The sequence below is a fragment of the Anser anser genome (assembly GCF_964211835.1).
Source record: "Anser anser genome assembly, chromosome: 3".
NCBI lineage: Eukaryota > Metazoa > Chordata > Aves > Anseriformes > Anatidae > Anser > Anser anser.
In genome coordinates, this window is record NC_139722.1 from 52,316,025 (window position 1) to 52,339,220 (window position 23,196).

General features: G+C 38.9%; 1 protein-coding gene and 1 long non-coding RNA gene across 4 annotated transcripts in view; one reads left to right on the plus strand and one right to left on the minus strand.

The window, feature by feature from the left end:
- Window positions 1-23,196, plus strand: part of LOC310897698 — an 852,780-nt gene that overhangs the window by 662,464 nt on the left and 167,120 nt on the right. The window lies entirely within an intron of this gene.
- The window catches only part of HS3ST5 (heparan sulfate-glucosamine 3-sulfotransferase 5), a 212,660-nt gene that overhangs the window by 100,916 nt on the left and 88,548 nt on the right, over window positions 1-23,196 (minus strand). The gene's annotated exons all lie outside the window — the stretch shown is intronic.

Here is a 23,196-nt window from a genome sequence, read left to right on the forward strand (position 1 = left end):
ACTCATCTTTAGAAAATGTTAACAGTATTTAGTGAGAATTGTTTGACTGTTCTTGTTTTGTTCCTGTTTTCTCTATAAACTATAGATACTTATGATCTAAATATACTTCCATATTGAAGAAATGGAACACAGACACAAATCATAGAATCATTAAAGTTGGAAAAGACCTCCAAGATCATCTGGTCCAACCATACCCCTACCACCAATATCACCCACTAAGCCATGTCCCTAAGCACCACATTCAACCTATCCTTAAATACCCCCAGGGGCAGTGACTCCACCACCTCCCTGGGCAACCTGTCCCAATGCCTGACTACTCTTCCTGAGAAGAAATGTCTCCTAATTTCCAACCTGAACCTCCCCTGGTGCAACTTGAGGCTGTTCCATCTAGTCATATCACTAGTTACCTGTGAGAAGAGGCTGACCCCCTGCTCCTCACCACTTCCTTTCAGGTAGTTGTAGAGAGCAATAAGGTCTCCCCTGAGCCTTCTCTTCTCCAGACTCAACAACCCCACTTCCCTCAGCCACTCCTCATAGGACTTGTGTTCCAGACCCCTCACCAGCTTCATAGCCCTTCTCTGGACACACTCCAGGGCCTCAATGTCCTTCTTGTAGTGAGGGGCCCAAAACTGAACACAGTACTCAAGGTGTGGCCTCACCAGAGCAGAGTACAGAGGGATGATCACCTCCCTGGACCTGCTGGCTACACTATTCCTGATACAAGCCAGGATGCCATTGGCCTTTTTGGCCACCTGGGCACACTGGCAGCTCATGTTCAGGCACGCATCAACCAGCACCCCCAGATCCTTTTCCTCTGCACAGCGTTCCAGCCACTCTACCCCAAGCCTATAGCATTGCATGGGGTTGTTGTGGGCAAAGTGCAGGAGGAGCCTTGTTGAACCTCATCCCATTGGCCTCTGCCCATCGACCCATCCTGTCCAGGTCCCTCTGCAGGGCCTTCCTACCCTCCGACAGATTGACACTTCCCCCCAGCTTGGTATCATCTGCAAACTTGCTGAGGGTGCCCTCAATTCCCTCATCCAAATCATCAATAAAGATATTAAAGAGGATGGCCCCCAACACTGACCCCTGAGGAACACCGCTGGTGACCAGTTACCAGCTACATTTGACTTCGTTCACCACCACTCTCTGGGCCCAGCCATCCAGCCAGTTTTTAACCCAGCAAAGAGTGTACCTGTCAAAGCCATGGGCTGCCAGCTTCTCCAGGAGAATTCTGTGTGAGACCATGTCAAAGGCTTTGCTGAAGTCTAGGTAGACTATGTCAACAGCCTTTCCCTCATCCACCAGGCGGTTCACCTGGTCACAGAAGGAGATGGGGTTAGTCAGGCAGGACTTGCCTTTCATGAACCCATGCTGACTGGGCCTGATCTCCTGGTTGTCCCACATATGCTCTGTGTGACCTGTTCCATCACCTTTCCCGGCACTAAGGTCAGGCTGACAGGCCTGTAGTCCCCCAGGTCCTCCTTATGACCCTTCTTATAGATGGGTGTCACATTAGCATGTCTCCAGTCATCTGGGACCTCTTCAGATGACCAGGACTGCTTATAGATGATGGAAAGTGGCCCAGCAATCACATCTGTCAACTCCCTCAGCACCCTTGGGTGAATCCCGTCTGGCCCCATGGACTTGTGTCAGTCCAGGTGGAGCAGCAGGTCTCTAACTGCTTCCACCTGAACTGTGGGAGGTTTCTTCTGCTCCCAGTCCCAGACTTCCAGGTCGGGTAGCCACCTGAGTACCCCGAGGATAAGTAGTCTGACTAGTAAAGACAGATGTAAAGAAGGCTCAGCCTTTTCCTTATCCTCAGTAGTCATGCTCCCTACTGCATCCAGTAAAGGATGGAGATTTTCCTTGCCCCTTCTCTTACTCTTAATATGTTTGTAAAAACATTTTTTATTATCCTTAACCATAGTGGCCAGGCTGAGCTTGTGCTGGGCTTTGGCCTTCCTGATTTTTTCTCTGCATATGCTGGCAACTTCCTTGTAATCTCCCTGAGTTGCCTCTCCCTTCTTCCACCGGACATGAACTCTTTTTCTTCTGGATATTCAGCAAAAGTTCCCTGTTCAGCCATGCCAGTCTTCTTCCCTGTGGGCTCATCTTACGGCACCTGCGGACAGCCTCTTCCTGCGCCTTTAATACTTCCTTCTTGAGGAGCATCCAGCCTTCCTGGACCCCTCTGCCCTTCAAGATTGACTCCCAAGAGACCCTGCTACCAGTGTCTTGAACAACTCAGTCTGCTTTCCGGAAGTCCAAGGTAGCAGTTTTACTGACACCCCTACTGACTTCACCAAGAACAGAGAACTTTTATCATTTCGTGGTCACTCTGCCAAGACAGCTGCCGACAGCCACATCTCCTACCAGTCCAGTGTAAATATGGTATTTAATTGCAACCCCCCCCAATACTACAATTTCCAATTTTAGGCACAAACAAATCTACTTTCTTTCAAAATAAACCAGGACACAAGGAATTTGGAATACAGTTAAACCCTCAAAATCATAGATGTCAACATGACTTGCCAAAAGACATTAACTCCATAACTATTTTGTTAGAGAGGAAAACAACACTTCTGAATGGAGAAACATAATTAAATCAAAAGTTTTCTACAGAAACAATAGGAAGAATGTACCAGATGAGCTCTTTTCAGTATGGTTGGAGTCTAACAAGTGCAAGTACCTTTGAACACTTGAAACTAATTTTTTTTCACATTTGACACACCAACAAAATAATTTAGAAATGCACAATGTATGTTTGTAGAAATGTACAATGTAGAAACAGAAGAATCCAATATAAGTCTAGAAAATGTCCTTTTTTTAAAAAAAAAAAAAGATATTTTTAATGAGAAGTGTTTATTTCCCTACATAATTTCCATCTACATTTCATAAATTACTTTGCTTAATAGAAGTTTACCTCCGACTGTTGATTCATGTATGATACATGATTTACAATGTTGAATTGTTTGTTCTTGCATCAGAAACTTTTATTTTTTAACAGTTTATCAGATAAATGTTTTCTGATTGAGCAATTTTTTTTTTTAAAAAAAAAGTAAGTAAATCTATGGCAAAAGACACCAAGCAGTGTTATGATGATACAATAATTTGAGTTCATGCATCAAACCAAACTGCCAACGTCCCCAAAGCCCTCTTTTGACAGCTGTTTCATAGAATAAATGTTCAATACAATAACTAATAAAACACATCTCAGCTACTGCTCTGAAATCCTACCATCCTCATGAACAGTGTCTTTGAAAACTAATAGGTTGTCTGTAGAAAACAAAACAAAAGCAAAAGCAAAGAAACAAACAGAACCCACCACCACCAGCATCAAAAGCAGCCTGCAAAAATTCCCTGCAAGTTAAGTTTACAAATTCTCTCTGGAAATGAGTTTGAGTCACATGAAGAAGAAAAATACACTCCTCTCTTAGATGTTTAAATGGGACTTCAGAAATCAGAAGAATCTGATTCCATTGATATCCGTGATACTTTGAGATAAGGATTATAGCATTAGATCCAAACAGTGCTTGCCATTGCACATATGTATGACACAGACATTGAGGGAAGGAAATGTGATAACCCCCTTAAAAGGGTACTGTCAAATTCTCTTGCCTTATCACAAGTAAGTCATGCTCTGAGTTTCAGAATTTTCAGCTAAATTAATCACAAGGAAAATAAAATGCATTTCAATGGCAATGTTTTGACAATCTTCATTATCCCTGAGATCTTAGAGAAAATGAGGGGGGATTTGATAACCCTTTCAAATGAAAGCTGCAAATGTACATTACCCCTCTTTCCTATAAAGATATTATATGAATTAAGTAGCTTAAAATTTTCTGAGGCATCACTCAATCTCCATAAGAATAATGTTTCTGAAAGTCCTATCATTTTATAATCAATCTGTAATTAAAGAATGGACTGGTTTCCCATCAACCTTAAGGAGACTAGTCAACAATGTGTAGACTTATTTACAAAATGGATACTGTTCAGTTTAAATGAACACACATTCTGCCAAGAATAGACTGTTTTCAAACTTAGCAATAGTATCTGTCCTCTGTTATGTGATGAAATATCGTATTGATTATAAACCATAACTTCCAGGAATGACAGAACTACCAATAAAGACCAAAATTCAAACCTGTGGAATATATTCAAATATCAATATATGTAATTATGTATAGTGATCACAAATGTCACCAATGTATTTATTGTAAACAATTTAAATGAATATATATGAAGTGAAAAAGTCAAATTAGGTGGGGGAACATCATTAATTTTTGTTTGTTTGTTTATTTATTTATTTTTCATTGAATTCTTTGTGTTAATGAAATAACATATCTTTTTTAGTGACTGCCCATTTTCAATGTGCATTTAAACACTGTACCTAAGGCTAGATTCTTTCACTATGTATCCCTTTCAGACTCCACGTCCATAATCCATAAAGGTCTCTCACAGAAGGCCAAAAGTACATGATAGCCCCAACCACTTTTAGTTCCTTCCCCATGGGAGTAGGATTCCATTCAACACATTGACTGCTTTTCTTGTAAGGGTGTTAGAATTAGTACCAGAATTATTAACTAGTAAGTTTTGTCACTGTTGTTACACAAAAACCTTCTAGCTGGCTTCCTTAAAAACTAGACACACCCAGACATATCTAGGGGCTTTATCAGTAGGAAAGAAGAAAAATTTTTAGGGATCCAAACAGTTCCTGTGCAGATAGAATCAGGTACTGTTTTGGTCCATGACTTGCTGCTGGGTCCTGGTCCTCTGACCATTTCCACTGCCTCACCTTATTTTGCTCCAGGGACCCCTTTAGGAAGGAGCCAATTGGTTCCCCCTCCCATGAAACCTAGGCTTCATACTGGCCCTCGTTCTCTTGGGCCTCACTCCCTATGGGTGATAAGGACTAGACATTGTCTGGCTTGACATCTTCTGTCCTACAAAGTTGTTCTACCATAACCCAGCCAGCTGTGGTCTTCACACACTTCCACATGCCCTCATGACACAATTCCTGCCTTTCCTCCATTCACTTAGTAGACAGAAAGGAGAAGAGACAAACTAAGAAAATAACCAATTGGTGTAAATGTATCACTGCTCTCTATCAAGAGAGCAAAGCCTCACTCAGTCACTTAATGATTTAAAAGCGTTTCAAAAGCTCAATGAATTAAAGCAAAGGGTATTGTCTCATAAACTATTCAATAGGAGTCACCTACAGTACATAAAGGTTTGCACAAGGCTGAGCTGGTTCCTGCACCAGGCTCCTTAATAAGAGTGGTAACTCTACAAAGCTGTGTGATTCATGGAATGGCTTGGGTTGGAAGGGACCTCAAAGATCATCTAGTTCCAACCCCCCTGCCATGGACATGGATGCCACCCACTAGATCAGGTTGCCCAGTGCCTCATCCAACCTGATCCTGAACACCCCCAGGGATGGGTCATCCTCAGCTTCTCTGGGCAACCTGTTCCAGTGCCTCACCTCTCTCTGAGTGAAGAATTTCCTCTTATCATCTAATCTAAATCTCTCCTCTTTTAGCTACAGGTGTGGCTGCACCTGCATCTAGTTCTGTGGACTCCAGCCATTGAAATGGATACCTACTGTTTTCCTTCTCTGAACTTGCTAGTTTCACTTTTTTAAATATTTATTTATTTTTTGTTTCAAGGACAAGAAAGCACTCTGCAAGAAATCTTATAAAACACAAGAAAATATTGGAGTCTCCTGATTCTGAAAATATAGTATTTAAAAATATATATTCTGTTTGTTCTGTTGTTTTTGTTGTTGTTTTTCAGTTCAGAAAATAGGAAGCAACTAAACAATTGTACATTTTAAGAACTGACCTTTCTCCACACATCAAAGTGACTCTACTTCAAATAATGCACTAAAACTGATCATGTGCATATGCCTAGTCCATTGCAATGTAAAACAAAGTGCATTAGATTAAACCATGATAGAATCATACATGCTGCCTCAACAGAGTGGGACAGAAGGCACTAGATCTCAAAGGATAGAAGTTTTTTTCTTTTACTTATCACTATGAACTTACAACAGTAACAACCTAAGGTCTAAGACCAAATGAACAATACTTAGAAGGTTTTAGTATTGTATTGAACCCACATCTAGAAATTATAATTTAAAAATAGAATAGTTCATGTGCATCTTTCTAAATCATTTCACATCTCAGTATTTTAACTGGAAGCTATGAAACAGTTCAGGTGAATAAAAAGCAGTCAATTGTCTACATTTCCTTCTGGACACTGCTGTGAAAACAGCACACAGAACAGCTGTAGCTCCTTCCCTGGCATTGAAGAGGCTGTCCTGGCATCACATAGCAGGGATGTTCAGGGAGGTTCAAGTCACAGTCAGAGCTGGTCTCCACAAAAGCGATGAACTTGCCATGAATGCCACAAAAACACATACAGAGAACTAAAGAAATGGGACTGAGGACAAAGGAGAATGAAATATGAAATATCTGAAATATCTGTGATGCTTGCTTGCACAGATCTCCACTTCCTGGCTGCTCCCTGATCAGTGAAAATCATTTTCAGAATAATGTCCCTAGAAACGTCCAACCTTGACAGTCAGACTGCCCTAACTTTTAAGAACTCGGGGCTTCCAGTGTTTGTATCTCTGGGGTAAACTTTTCTGACAGGTTGAGTTAGGGCAGTAGCATTGGTAAGCCCTCCAGCACAGACCTGCAGAGCTCACTGCACACAGTCAAGGAACTCTTGATGAAATCTCAGAAGAATTTCTATAGGTTGCTTCTTCCACTTGCCACATATGGGTGAAGCACAGTTATTCTAAGGGAAACCATTCTCCATTCTTGCACATTTTGACATGCCACCTAGTACACATTCAGCTGTTATTCAAAATGTTTTAGAAATACGTGAAGCCATGATATGTCATCATGATCACCACAGCACCATGTTCATCACTAGCTTTTCAGTTCCAAGTTAAATTTTGGTTGTGGAATGGAATGAATTCCAAGCAACACAGCAAGAAGCCAAATACTAGCAACCTCTATTTTCAAAAATATACATTTTTCCTCTTGAGCACAGATTCAGTGTGACTTGGCTTGGACTATTTGCATCAATGTGTAATACATGTTGCTAAATGCACTACATTAAAGTGTTGAAATTTCAAAATATGTATAAACCTCCTGTTGCTCCTGTTTAATTGTCAGTCAAAAAGTGGCATCAGCATACCATGCTGAGTAATTTGTTCCTAAAGTGTCAACCTAGTGCATTGTGTCTTTCTATGCATAAGACATTTATAACAAGTCAAAAAATTCTAAATCTAGACTAAAAGTACTTTAAAAACAGTAAAATATGCAGTAAATATCTTGAGGAAGTAGTTTGAAATGGCAAGGATGTAATGTGTGGTTTAAGAATAAAAACAAACATGAAACATACATGGACCAACTTTCTCAAAACACCTTCCTAGAGAGGTATGTACAGCAAGCAAGACCTCATTTATACCTGAGTTCAGCTCAAAGTACCACAAAAGAGCATGTATATACCTCTAATACACCATATTCTATATGTACACCACATATACTATACACATGTGTCACATACAGTTTATGTGATTTCTTTTGCACCAGCTCTGAAATAGTTTTACAATGCAACTTACTACTTGGGACAAGAGCAGCTGCTTTGCCAATATAAATTGAGCACAGCAGCACAGCTGTACAGCCAGCTACAGAAGCTGAACTGGCACATGACCTACAGAAATGAGTCAGTTTTGTGAGGTGATCACTAGTTCATGGAGGAAATAAATAGAGAACATCTCCTTGGAGTAGACACCACTGCAGACACAAGACCAACGTAGATTTGCTAAGCAGGAAAACTGTTTTCCGTGTGAGTCAGACAAAGGAGCAGCTAGTGGTCCAGCATCCAAACCTGTGTGCAGGGAGATGCCTTTCTATCACACTAACATGAGAAACAGTGTAAAAGGGCACAAGGATTAGATAGAACTATGACCCTGTTCATGTCACGGCCCTGGCAGCAGAGGTACACCACACTTTCTGGGAAGGGGAGTCTGCAACTGATATTGACCCTTGGCAGCTTTGTGTGACAGTGAGCTGAGGAAGATGGTCAGTGGGACTCGCGCATACCCATCAGCACACTACAAACAGACAAGCTACCTCAAAGATTTCACGAATGAAGTTTAGGTTCTTATATTTAAAATAGACACATTTATTTTGAAGATATTTTTCATAATAATGTATTCCTATGTTCACATACATTCAAATACATGTATTCATAACACTAATTATTTATGGGCAAGATGATGAGTGTAAATTCCATATATATTATCATAAGTACTACTGAAATTTTTCCCTTCAAAGCCTGAACAAATATTAATATCTGCTGCTCCATCTCTTCAGCCTTACTTCCTAGATATTGCCATGTGCTAGATTTACCTGATACTGCCTGCAAGTGGAAGAGAACAGCAGAAAAAAACACTAGGGGTTCTTCATTGCTATGCCATTAGTACCCTGTATTTCCTGACCCATGAGTTCAAGGTCACAGGCAAGTTCTTCATTATTTTCATGTTAGGCAGTGTGTAAATTGTTCTTGTATAATTGGTCCTGTGTTCTATTTTCTTCACTGAAATTTCCAAATATTCAATTTTTCTGGATTTTTTTTTTAAGTCCAGAAAAACAACAACAGAAGATCCATTACTGGAGCATAGGACATACAAGGCAAAACAAAACAAAGAGAACAAAGTTTGTTCAGCTTTAAGAAGGGAAGGCCAAGGGGAGACATAGACTGCAGTCATGTAAGTGGAAGGTGTGGGGCAAATGCAACCAGACCCTCCTCAGAGATGCACAGGTGCAAGATGAGAAACACTGGTCACATGTTACAGCACAGAACATTTTGCCTTAATAAAAAGAAAAAAAAAATCACCATGAAGGTGGTAAGCTACAGCAGGTTGCCCAGACAGGTTATGGAATCTCCGTCCTTGGAGATATTCAAAGCTCAGCAGGACAAGGTTGAGCTATCTGCTTTCAGTGGGAGGTTGGACAAGAGATGCCCTAAGGCCTCTTACCTGAGGCATCTTACCCCACAGATAATTCTGCTGAGCAGAACTACTAGTTTCTCTGGCAGATCAAACACTGTTGCAGAACTGCTTCCCACAAAATCTTGGTTATTTCTACAGAGGAAAGAGTTTCTTATCTTTCTGAGTCAAGTCCACACAGCAGTACTCGAAATCCCAAACCTCATGCAAACTTAACCATACTATTTGCAGACCTGAGCTGACTCACAAAGATGTACAGGTTTTAGAGAGCAGTCAATATGTTCTCAGTGCAAGTATCATTATGGTTTATCTTTTCAGCACCTTTGCTCATTTAAATTTTCTTTCTCATTTGGGGATGCAACTGTGCCAAGCACAAGCCAATCATAAAATGAGCTAAATGGCTCTCCTTTGACACCTTCTCTCCCTAAGCTGCTAAGCATATAAATTAGATTAATTTATATTTTCTAGCTCTAATTTCTCTGACTGGATGACTTATTTGTTTCACCCGTGTTTTTATCAGCTTCACTTCTCCTTTATGTATCTGGTTGAGAATGGTATTATTACATTTCCAGACAGGCAGTAAAAACAATCTAATCCTGTATAGAACCTCCTGGGATCTGATTAAATACCCCTTGCCCAAAGGCAGTGTCTTTTGATCTTAGCTTCTTGCCTGCAGACCCCTCCTCTCTTGGCTTTTGCAGCTAGCCCCATGCAATGTCTGCAGCTGGTGGAGAGGCAGGAGTTTTTCATAGGCATGCCAAAGGACAACTGCCAGGTGCATGAGGTAGTGCTGTGGGTATGTATGCACTGTGTATCTGCACAACCATTAAAACAGCCTGCCATTAACCAGTCAGTTGTTTAAACAGCCAAAATGACCAGCTTTTCAGAAGTGAATTTTACACTGAGACACGGTCAGCCATGATGAATGCAGAAAAGTTGCCTGTGCTAACAGAATTATCTTGCTGTTTCCTGGTTTCCTTAATAAACACACACAGAAGAATTGCTCTATACCACATAACAGCCATGTTTGAGACAGAGCAGCAGCCTTTATTTCCAATTTGCTTTTATGTCAGTTCCCATCCCTGCCCAAACACTGCCAACCATTATCATATTAACAGCAGATTTGAAAAGTGTTTTTCCTTTCCAGACCAGAGGTATACAGTCCAGTCTCAGATGACATGGTTGAAGTTTCACAGTGTTCTCCTGTCACATGTCAAATTAATTAACTCAGTTTTTATTAATTAAGATTAGAAGTTTCTTTTATTCAACTATCTAAAATACCAAACCCAACTGATTTCCTGCAGAGATACTAAGGCACATTGATTCCCACTGCAATTTTTCATTATTCTTTACAGAGATACTGTGCCATATTCTATACTCCCACTAGAATTTTACTGATGTGGCTGTACTGACATTGGTAAAAATATTCTTGATTTACTTTGGTACAAAAATGATCAGCATCATGCCTATTGAGATACAATAGTTCTTCCCCATTCTCATATTTGCTTTACTTAAGAATATAAAATGAATAAATAAATAAATAAATACATACATACATACTTTGCTCAGACAGCTGCAATATACCATCCAGTCTTATGAAAAATTAATCAATCAATAAATAACTATCTGCTCTAAGGTGGCCTACTGTTCTTTGTGGTTACCTGGAAGAATGAGAACAGTATTAATCCAGCAAAATACTGAGCTAACTTGCTTGTTCATTTTCACATATGCATATGATCTTAGAATCATGGAATCATTGAATCAGTAAGGTTGGAAAAAACCTCCAAGATCGTTTGGTCCAACCATTCCCCTACAACATACTACCTACTAACCATGTCCCTAAGTACCATGTCCAAACTTTCCTTAAGCACCCCCAGGGACAGTAATGCCACCACCTCCCTGGGCAACCCCTTCCAATGCCTGACTACTCTTTTTGAGAAGAAATGTCTCCTAATTTCCAAACTGAACTTCCCATGGCGCAAGTTGAGGCCATTCCCTCTGGTCCTATCGCTAGTTACCTGCAAGAAGAGGCTGACCCCCAGAACCCCACAACTTCCTTTCAGGTAGTTGTAGAGAGCAATAGAAAGCATTGGATCTTCTTTATCCAATGCTGCTTAAGAAATATGTTTTTTTTTTTTTCCTTCAAAAAAAGGGAGATAGTTCTCATTAAAAATTGAGAAAGCAATTCAAATGAAAACAGGGTCATCTTAAGCTCACCCCAGTTGATAACACTCCCCAAATGGGAACACTTCTATTCTTATTTCTATTCACATGATGTTACCAGCTCTTGTAAAAAACAATGAATACTCTAGAACAGACCACCACCAATTGCTGCCTTTTTCTTGTGGTGTTTCATCAGCTGAAACTGATAGGAAGGCTGGGAAAACAAATGAAAAAGAGGGATATGATAAATGAAGATTGTCAAGGAAAGGGAAGTGAGTGACAGAAGCTGCTTCACTGAGAAAGGAAGATGAATGTTTGAATAAAGGTATTTTTTGTTGTGTTTTTTTTTTTTTTTCCTTCCCACTTTGGTGAATATTTTCCGTTAAACATCATGATCAAGACCATCTGAAACACTTTTTGTGTTTTTTTTTTCTTTCTTTTTTTTAGAAGCCAATTAGTGTTAGTAAGTAACCATATTACATCTCATGCATGTCAGTTTTGTAAATTAAATGTATATCTTTAGGGTGTTCAGGTACTAGTGTGGTAAGAACAACACAGGAACTTGAAATGAGCAGAACATAAATATATTGAAATAATGCCACTTGTGATAATGTTTCAGCATGCTATGCAGAAGTGTGGTGGAGCTTCTGCAGATGCATAGAAGGTTTTTTTTGGCCACAAAGCTCGGTCAACAAATCTGCTCTTTCAGCTTTAGTTTTCAGCCATAGCATCTCTTAATTAATCTATTAAACTGCAAGTTACATGATGGTGCCAAGAAGCCTTAAAGGCAACCCTACCACACCTTTTGCAGTAAAAGCCTTTCCACTTACATTAATATGAATACTTTGCACAGAGATCTTGCAAAAGAAGTATAAGAAATTACGACTTTGCTAGCCCCTCATTCCAGCTGGACATAAAGCACACTGGTTTAGATCTGCATGTGTTTTACAAGTTCATGTACCCATGAGCTCTAAGGACACATAGAATACACATTTTCCTACCTGTTCTCACCACTGTTGTAGCAAAAAAAATAATGTGTGGATTAAAAAAAAAAAAAAAGTTTGAATTAAAATAAATAGAGAACAGAATTTCCCACCACCTTGTAATAAAGCAGACATTATTTTCTGTCCTCTTCAGGTGACCAAACCTTCTCCATGCAAACAGGACATGCTTTCTAGGTTTTAATTTTCCTGAAACAGGAGGTAAATTTTAATTTGTTCTTCAACGAAAGCTGAGGTTCTTATATGCTCACTTGACTACGGGCTTTAGTGACCATACCAAAGTTACAACAGATCACAAAATGTCATCGGGCTTATCATAGAATCATATCATACAATAGCTTGTTTTGGAAGGGACCTCAAAGATATCTAGTTCCAACCCTCCTGCCATAGGCAGGGATGCCATCCACTAGACCAGGTTGCTCAGGGCCTCATCCAACCTGGTCTTGAGCACCGCCAGGGATGGGGCATCCACAATCTCTTGTGGCAACCCCCGTTCCAGTCCCTTACCTCCCTTTGAGTGAAGAATTTCCTCCTAACCTCTAATCTAAATCTCCTCTCTTTTAGTTTAAAACCATTCTCCCTCATTCTGTCAATATCTGATTGAGCAAAGAGTTGCTCTACACCTTTTTTGTAAGCCCCCTTCAAGTACTGAAAGGTTGCAATGAGGTTACCCCAGAGCCTTCTCTTATGTAGGCTGAACAGCCTCAGCTTTCTCAACCTGTCTTCATAGAAGAGGGGCTCCAGCCCTTTGTTCATCTTTGTGGCCCTCCTCTGGACCTGCTCTAACAGCCCCACATCCTTCTTGTGCTGGGGGCCCCAGACCTGGATGCAATACTCCAAGTGGGTCCTCACAAGGGCAGAGTAGAAGAGGACAATCACCCCCCTTGCCCTGCAGGTTACTCCTCTTTTAATGTAGCTCAGGATGCACTTGGCCTTCTGGGCTGCAAGCGTGCACTGCCGACTCATGTCGAGCTTTTCATCCATCAGAATCCCCAAGTTCTTCTTTGCAGGGATGCTCTCAACAAGTTCTTCTCCCAGTCTGTACTCATGTCCAGGATTGCCCTGGCCCAGGTACAGCACCTTGCACTTAGACTTGTTGAACCTCATTAGGCTCATGTTGGCCCACTTCTCAAGCCTGTCCAGGTCCCTTTGAATGGCATCCCTTCCCTCTGGTGCATCAACTGCATCACTCATCTGCAAATTTGCTGAGGGTGCACTTGATCCCACTGTCTATGTCGTTGATGAAGATATTAAACCGTACTGGTCCTAGGACAGACCACCGAGGGACACCGCTCATCACCGGCCTCTACTTGGACATAGAGCCATTGACCACCACTCTCTGGGTGCGACTTTCAAGCCAATTCCTTATCCATTTAATGGTCCACCCATCAAATGCATCTCTCTCCAATCTGGAGACCAGGATATCATGTGGGACTGTGATCTTATGATCAAATGATCATATTATGATCATTTATGATCAAATCAGGACTTATAATCAAATCAAGAACACTGGTAACGCTGAAAATAAACAGAAAACAAACTATTCATCAGCAAAACATCATCTTTTCAAAGCAAGTGTTTATGGAGAGAGAGTTTTTGTTTTACAGTTCCGCCTAAATTTAATTTTGCACTACAACACAAGCTATCAGCAGATTGGTTTGATCTGCCACTGTGTGACCCAAAAAGTTCATCAATAACCATTCTGCATAAAGCAGAAAAGACCACAATGGATATCAGAGACAGCTGGATGCCAGCAAATGGGAACAGTTTTGTGGGACTACCAAAATCTCAGCTGTTTTTTTAACTCCCTTTCGCTCAGGCTAAAGTGACACTACTGACTTTCAGCAAATCTTCCACTTCTACCTCTAGTATCTTGAAGCATCAAGAGAAAGTCATCTGTCAGAAGTGAATTAAATACTGTCCAGTCATAGACGTATTTGCAGCCAAGTCCGATAGCCCAGCAGGTATAGATGACACTACCAGCACCTAATATAATACTGCAGCAGTGGCAATAGACTTCAAGAGTGAGCTCAGGTAGTTATGGCCATGTATGGTCTCAGTACATGTGCAAAGTGACGGACATATGAGAAAGAGGTTATTCTACTAAGTTTATTCTGTTTAGGAGTACTTAATTTATTAGGAGGAACATTTTCAGAAGGAAGCAGAAAAATTCATTCTTAAATCAATGTTTGAGAAGATCCATGTCAAAAAGTGCTTTCTTATTTTTTTACATTCTTCTCTAAAGAGACAGGTGGTTCAAAGAACCTAAACCTTATTTCTCCAGAACAGAAGGCTGTGCCTTTGGGCTTATTGCTGTCACAGCATGCAGATAACTTCCACTCACATTTTTCTGAAGCTCAGCTTGCTCACCAGTTATAAGCCCCATGGTTATTCATATGGTCAATGATGATTAGCCATAAAATAAGCTTAAAATTAGACATAGTGAAAAAAAGGAAAATCATTTAGGAAAAATACTTTTCTGCATTTTGGGGGTCAAAATCTTAAACTTTTCAAACAAGCTTTGCTGAAAAGACAAAAGAATAATCTTATTCACAAATATATTTATGCAAATGAATTGTATCTCTCAGATGAGTACTTGCATAGACAAACTTTTAGATTAAAGAATTCAGGTATAACAGATGTGGTCATTTAATTATTTTCCTTAGACACATTTCTGATCAAAAAAAATCACTTTAAAATGTGTAAAATGGACAGAGGTGCAACAGTTTCTACTACATTCAAAATAATTCCTTCTCAGCATTGCTAATTAGGAAATCTCAGCAGAGCAAGTAATAAGATACTCTATAGAACTATTGAGAATCTGAAAAACAGCAAACTCCAAACACTCCAAACAGAATATCTTAAGAACTCCCAGTGCAACAAATCTGTTCCATATGAAAGTGTTACAGCTCTTGTTCAAAGCCTCAACAAATGCAAATATCATCACTTCATATAGACTGAGCTGATGTAATTTGCCATAGCTCCATGGAAGCCAATGATGATACATTGATTTCCACTAATGAGGGTCTGACCTAAAAAAATGCTGCATTTATTTACCAAAGAAATGCCTTTTTTTTTTTCTTTCAAATTTTATTTAGCTTTTCTCCAGGGGAGCAGAAGTATTGAATTAGCAAATGAGCATCTATACTTTAAGTTAGGCAGGGTATAAGAGGAGGACATAAGAAATTCACAATTGTTCCTCTCCATACTATGGATTGAGACAATCACTGTCGTAGACATGAAGAAAGAACAACACAGAAAGTGTTCTGGAAAAAAAAATAAAAAATCCTGTTGTTTAGAAAACCTATGGTAGTAACTGGGAAACAAGTTATGTAGTTTTATTATATGACTCCAGGTACAAATAAAGTTATTTTCTCGTCATTAACATTTAGGAAGAAAGAGTAACGAAAAAGTGTTTATTTGGCTCAATCTCAGAAAAAAAAGTTTTCAAAAGAAAACCAGAGAAAACCAAGTGAGACGAAATAATTAAAATAATTTGCAATCTATCCTGCTGTTTTAGTAGGATTCTTTTATTTATTTATTCATTTACTCTTATCAAAGTACTCTATTTTTCTTCTAGACTTAAAGAAGCATAACATACAACTTTTCTTAAGAAGAGTGGTGAGTGACCCAGTTTCTGAGGTAACATTCCTATAATTATCCTCTGGGTTTTATGTTTAAAAGATTATCTTGACATTAGGAAAGAAGCTTTTCTGTATTTTTTCCCCAGTTAAATTTTGAACTCTATGCTTACATGGAAAGCTAAGCTGATAAAAGAAAAGAAAAAAAGGTTTCATACAAGAGTATGGAAAAAATAAAAAGAACACTTTTAAAGAAGCAATTTTCTCTTGCTATTGAAATTTCCTTTTGGGTTCCTTTTCCCAAACAAAGCACTTGCTGAACTACTTGCTTGACACTACTGCCCAATCCAGAACATAGAATTTATGAACAGAGAGTCTCACATACTCTCCTCACTGAAGAGAGCGAAGTCCCAGCCACCCTGTGTGCTTGCCTGCCTCTTGTCAGAGGCACTGAGTTTCTTTTGTTTAGAAGCTGGGAATCTGCCATGACTAGGAGTCATGGCTGTGCCTGTATTTAAAGAAAACATTTTACTAAGTGTTTGTTTCCTTGGTCGTAACCTTGCACCTTGACTGAACTGGAACCTATAACATGGTCAGATGAAAGAGTGTTTTTCATTTTAAAAATTCTTTCCCTAGTGTCACATGTATAAAATTATTATGCAACAGAGCAACCTATGAAAGTAATTTATTCAAGAGAAACTAATTTGCCTGTCCAGGTACCAATTAATAATACACACACACCCAATTTGCCTACAAGCTTTTATTTCTTAACCAATAATACAAAGAAGAATTCTTATTTTAATTTGTCAGTGATCAAAATCCAGCTGAGGGTGAAATTTGAATGGGATGTTGGTTGCCAGGCCAGATAAACAAAATCTGTGTCTAGTTGTTTGCTAAGTTAATATCTTTAATACAAAAAAAAAAAAAAAAGTCATATTTCAAAGTTATTTTGCTTTTACACCTATTAGATGCCTAAAACATCCACTGAGCTCATCATGTAGACACTGAGACACTGCAGTACTTGCTGGAACTTGATATTAAATATACCACAAACAGCCTGATTTAAGGCTAGAACCCTTCAATTTTCAATAAGAGTAACTCAGACATGTAATGTTATTATAAAATTTTAATAGTTTTGAAATGTAAAAAGCCGACCATATAATCATCACTTTCTTTTCTACATAATTATAGTCATTTTGTAACATATCCAGAATGTAAACACAGAAGAAATATAATTGTAGTTTTCAGCAACAGATAGTAAAAACACACTTTTAAACTTAAACCCACAAAAATATTGTCATTACTTATGCTAGTGTTGTCTGGAACAGCAGAAAACAACCCTAAAGCATTGTTGTTTTATAAAATGTAAGGATTAAATATGTGACTGAAGCTAGAAATTTCAAAGTTCAAAAAGTAAAACATCCTGAGTGGTATAAGAAAGGTTTTGCATATTGTCAGACGAACAAAGGAGCACACAGCACTTGCACAAAGTGGTTTTGATATCAATAGGCTGAATTGTCAAAGCTATGAATCATCATAAAAAAGTCCCTGTAACAAGTAGTACAAGAGTTTCTGAGTAGTCAATCATGTGATTTTTTTTTCTTAAAGCTATTTAACTTCTTTTACCACCTACTTTTTTTTTTCTATCAGAATAATATTATATAATACAGAAAACTTTTTTTTTATTTTGTTTTAGTGTCCTATTGTACCTGTCCTAAAAAGAACAATAATTGTACTCTTTTCCTTTAAGATTACTAAAAGTCTTGGAGAAAATATTAAGACCAAAAAAAAAAAAAACAAACCAACAACCAACCAACCAAAAACAAACAAATCAAACAAACAAACAAACAAACAAACAAAAACAACTAAACCATGTTTCCTTCAATACTGTTGCTGAATTGATTGGATTTAAAGATTAGAAATCAATGATTTGTTTCTATTTTTTGTGTGTGTGTGTGTATGTGTGTGTGTGTGATAGTTCCATAATATTGCTCACATTTTATCTACCTTTTTGTTATATTCTCTGAACATGCTTTCATATCTTCAGAAGACAGATAAAAACTAAGGAAACAATATTCTATTTATTTTAACTTTTCTCATCAGTAAGAAAATGGACACTTTTGTGTGGAATAGGTAGGATCTAGAAATACAGTATATCAGGCTTAATATAGTGAAATGCAGCTTGTACAGATAAATCAGCTAAATTCTTTGCTGTGTACTGATAGGCAATCTTCTACTTTGTCCACCAGTAAAGCTGCAACAAATGGGGAACTGTTTTATTCATATTATCAAAAGGGAAATAAGGTTTCCAAAGAGGCTGGGTGGTATAAAACAGAGCTGCATGGCAACACACGCATACAGTCCATGGGCTGTGTGAGCCTGACTGATCCAGCAGGTGCGTCAGTAACTGCGTGAAGGACCCCTAGGATTTCTTTGCCATTTTCCCAAGGGAAACCTCAGCTCTGAGACCAGCTGGTAGAAACATTCTAGAAACATGATTATTTGAAGGTTTGGCTTGTCTAATATGGCACTTGCATACAGGACAGAACTAAATGATAAAACTAAGTAATGAAAAAATATTCGTTATTGATTTTTTTTTTTAATAAACTAGGATCTATTTTATTATGAAAAGTGCAGAAGCTTTGCAGTAGTAAATAATATATAAGTCAAAATATATTCCTTTTTCATGGATCTGCTGGGAGTTTTTGCAAGATCTGGTTTAGCTCTACAAAGCAAGTAGTTAAACAGTGAACACAGACTTATGAGATCAGTTGGTAGGCAGCTATTTCTCTCCCTTGTCCTGGCACCACCTTATTAAAAATTTGTTGAAATAAATCTGTTACCTGATGTTTTTTAAAGACAGAAGGTAACGTTATAGTTTTCCAGTGCAATCTGAAAACATATTAAGATGAATTCTTCAAAGAATTTCTATGGAGCTTGGAATATCATAAGTGCAAAACCTCAAAACCTGTGATGACAGTCAATCATCTAATGAAAGATATCTTCTAAACAGGGCATCTCCCTGAACTGAACTGCTTTGTCAGACGTTAGGCTAGAGAGCTAAGGATCAATTTTAAAAACAATCTTAGTCAAAGTTTTTGGTGATGTCATCTGATGATATCAATTACACATGTTTAAGGTCTCTAATGCCTTCTTATGTAATACTTGGCAAGTGTTACTGCGTATTTAAAAAATAATAATTATGGCATGAAATGCCAGCTGTGAAGTACACTTTTTGGGTGTTTTGCATCCCAGAGAAAACTTAATTCAGTGCAAGAATTTATTGTTTCTGCTTAGATGTAAATTAATGCTAAAATTACTCTTTAACTGTTGATTAGTAATTCTGTGTTCTCCCAGAACACTGGATCTGTGATATTCATTTTCAGAATATATGTAACAATCTTCCTACTAAAAGCACCAGAAATAGGGAATAGGTTAAATAGGGAATGGGTTAAATAGGGAAAACTGTACAGAAAGCAAGACTAGATCCTCGTACTGCCTACTGGTGAAAGAAATATTTAGAGACAAAGTATGAGTACAATCTTTGGAAAATATCCATAACAAGTTCCCGCACGTGGCATGGATGTATGCAAAGCACAGTAACATAGGCAATAAACTACAGTGAGCCTACAAGGAAGAGAGCACTGAGGAAAAATGAGAAAGGAATACAACAAGATGTGACCAATAAAAACAGATGCTAGAAAAATGCATTGAGGTTGGAAAAACTAATCAGAAAATGCAAGTGATATCTGCATATGTTGGGATGTTAAAATGAATTTAACAATTTTTAACAATTATTTTTGGCACAATTTTTTTTTTTTTTGGTCTTCCTATTTAGAGATGCTCATTTCACAAACACATTTCACATTTTACCACCTTGTCCAGCTAGATTTCTTGACGAAGTGGATCCTTGGTTTAGTGGGGGAAGGCTGAACTTCAGCTGAGGTTCCAGATCACATTCAGAGACCATAAAAATGAATGCTGATGGTGAGCATGTACCCTGGGAGTTGTGAGGTGTTGTGGGAAGCAAAGGACCATTTCCAGGAGACAGAAGAAATGTCATTTCAGACACAGTACACATCACCTAACATTCCCTTTTTGGCAGTGTTCTCCTACACAGAATTTCTACTGTGTTGTCCACAAAGGATGAAAGAACTAAAGTGGTCTTAGAAGAAACTACTAGTAAGCACAGATTTTACAGATATCTTTCCAAGGACAGGGAGAGGAAGACTGTGAGAAAAAAATAATGGTAAATATGTTTGAGGTGCCGTTATTGAACACTGGCTTGCAGCACCCATTCCCTGCAATCTGACATACTTTACTGCCTTGTAGAAGAACTGGTCAGCAACAAGCAGTCTCAGCTCTCCTGACTTACAATGCAGGGTCAACGGGGATGGAAAAATGTTAGTCTTTCGTGACCTTCCTCTGACTTCCTAAGGACTTTTTGGCTGATTCCATTGCCATAACTCCCTAGGATGTTGCAGCCAGTAAAATGTTAGTATGCCTTTCAGAAAGGAAAACCTGCATAACATTAAAGGGCTTTCCTAAGCAGAAGGCACAGATAGATATTCCTTTTCTGCTCCACTGTCTGTCTAAAGATAATTTTGGAGCCATATGTGCTGGACTACATGATGTAGAAGCATTAGAGCTGTCTCAAGGAACAGTGTAGTCATGACTGTGCTGTCAGGCTTGCTTAGCAGAATGTATTAGTTTTAGCACAAATGTGCCTTCCACAGAATGTCCAAATTGCTGAAAAGGAATGCATTGTCTCAACTCAAGGATAGGATATCACCACCATATACATTTCTGTAGCTTTTCTCCCCTTCAGTGTCTTTCACCAGGGTTTTAGGCATCTGGGATCAGAATGAAAAAAAAAGAGAAGACAAAACTCTTACCCCAAAATAATAGGAGTCTTCTGATTATCTTTCCCATCACATCTTTTCTTTTCTTCCTCTACCACCCCTCTCTCTTAGGCACCTCGCTTTTGTCCCAGTGCTCTTGCTATCCAAATACTGGGTGACATGACATGCAACTATACAACTTCTTTGAAGGCTGAGCACCAAAGATTTGCAGATGAGCAAACACTCAAACCTCACAAAATATGATTAAATCTTCTGATTTAGTTAGTTAATTTTTAATAGGACCAAACTAACTGAAAGGTAGTTAATTTTTTATAGGACCAAAAAAAAAATGTTTCTGTACTAGACAATGAACTAAACTAGCTTTAAACTAAACTAGCTTTAGAATAAACAGTTCATTTTCTTGAACATTTATGTTAATGGAATTTCTTCGCCTGCAGCAGTTTATCTCAATAGTATAGCTCTTCTGCTGAATAGATACCCGATAAATGCTATTTAAGATGGCTAAGTTTCATTAGTAATTTCTATTGGATCTGGAAAAACAAAACAAAACAAAACAAAACAAGAACAAAAACACCTGTATCCCTAAAAAGCAAGGGCTAGTTCCTCAGGGCTTTGATATCAGGTGAAGTCTTGTGGGAAACTTTTAATCAGCATCATTAGAATAGGCGAAGTGGCCAGAGAGAGGGTATTTTTACACCAGTGATAATGCTTTTGGCTGCTGTAAATATCTACTGGTAGCTCTCTAGGATCCAATGACTGTATTAAGCCTTTCACTAATGACCTGTTGACAATAACGAGATCTTGGAAATCTATTTCATCTGAATACCTACACGTGGATGCCTAAATTTAGTTGTTTGAAATGTGATCTGAATCTTTTTTCAAAGCAACCCAGTGCCCATGAATGACCAAATATTAAATATAGCTTTCACTCTCAAAAATACGTAAATTCCACATTCACTCAGAGTCATCAAGTTTGTGTTAAAAATGAAAGTGAAAAAAGAAGTCATAAAATTCTTGACTTCCTGGTCTCACCTTTGCCCATGACATAGACAGTGGGATTGAGCGCACCCTCAGCAAGTTTGCTGATGACACTAAACTGTGTGGTGTGCTCAACACGCTGGAGGGAAGGGATGCCATCCAGAGGGACATTGACAGTCTTGATAGGTGGACCTGTGCAAACCTCATGAGGTTCAACAAGGCCAAGTGCAAGGTCCTGTATCTGGGCCAGGGCAATCACAAGCATAAATACAGGCTGGGTGGAGAATGGATTAAGAACAGCCCTGAGGAGAATGACCTGGGGGTGTTGGTTGACGAGAAGCTTAACGTGAGCCAGCAAGATGAGTTTGCAGCCCAGAAAGCCAAAAATATCTAGGGCTGCAACAAAAGAAGCATGGCCAGGAGGTCAAGGGAGGTGATTCTCCCCATCCTGCTCTGCTCCTGTGATAACCCACCTGGAGTAATGCATTCATCTCTGGGGCTCCCAGCATAAGAAGGATGTGGACATCTTAGAATGAGTCCAGAGGAGGGCCAAAATCAGAGGGGCTAGAGCACCTCTCCTGTGAAGACAGGCTGAGGGAGTTGGGGTTGTTCAGCCTAGAGAAGAGAAGGCTCCGTGGAGACCTTATAGCAGCCTTTTTCTACCTAAAAAGGGGGACTAAAATAAAGCAGGAGAGAGACTCTTCGTCCGGGAGTATAGTGATAGGACAAGGACTAATGGTTCAAAAAAAAAAAAAAAAAGGTTAAATTTAGATTAGATATTTGGAAGAAATTCTTTATTATGAGGGTGGTGAGGCACTGGCATGTTGCCCAGAGAAGCTGTGGATGCCCCATCCTTGGACGTATTCAAGGCCAGGTTGTATGGGGCTTTGGACAACCAACTAGTGAAATGAGTCTCTCCCCACTCCAGAGGCGTTGGAATTAGATGATCTTTAGATGATTCTATGATTAGATGATTCTATGATTCTATGTGATAGCTATCCAATTTTCAGGAAATATAAATGCATCAAGATCCATTAGCTGGAGGGAGCAAGATCTCAAGCTACAAGGATTTGTAAAAGTACAACAAACAGGGCTAGAAAGATAAGGCTCTCATCTTTAAGCAGGGGATGCCATAATACAACACTCACAACAACCACGATATGGTACCAAGTAAAATAACTTATGTGTTCAGCTTACTGTCTTCTGTTTGTTTTTCAGTTATGATTATATAAAAGTAGATATATTACACATCTGTTCAGTAGCAACCCATTATTAAAAAATGCTAACAAATCCCACACTAGCAAGTCTTCTGCTCTGACCTAGTAATGAACTTGCCTTTTTCTTATATTTGTAACTCAGAAGCTGGAGCTGCTTTTAGTTACACATATACTGCTCCTTAAAATTATCATACCTTTAGAAAATTGTCCCACGCAAGGGAAAACATCTTATGGTGGAGTCAGACTACTCTGCTGACTGCTACCCTTGCAGCTCACATACGGAAAAAGCAGAGTACACCTGGAAAATGGTGAGGTGCCAATACCACATCTCCAGTTATCCCATCAAAAAGACTGGCTGACCTGTCT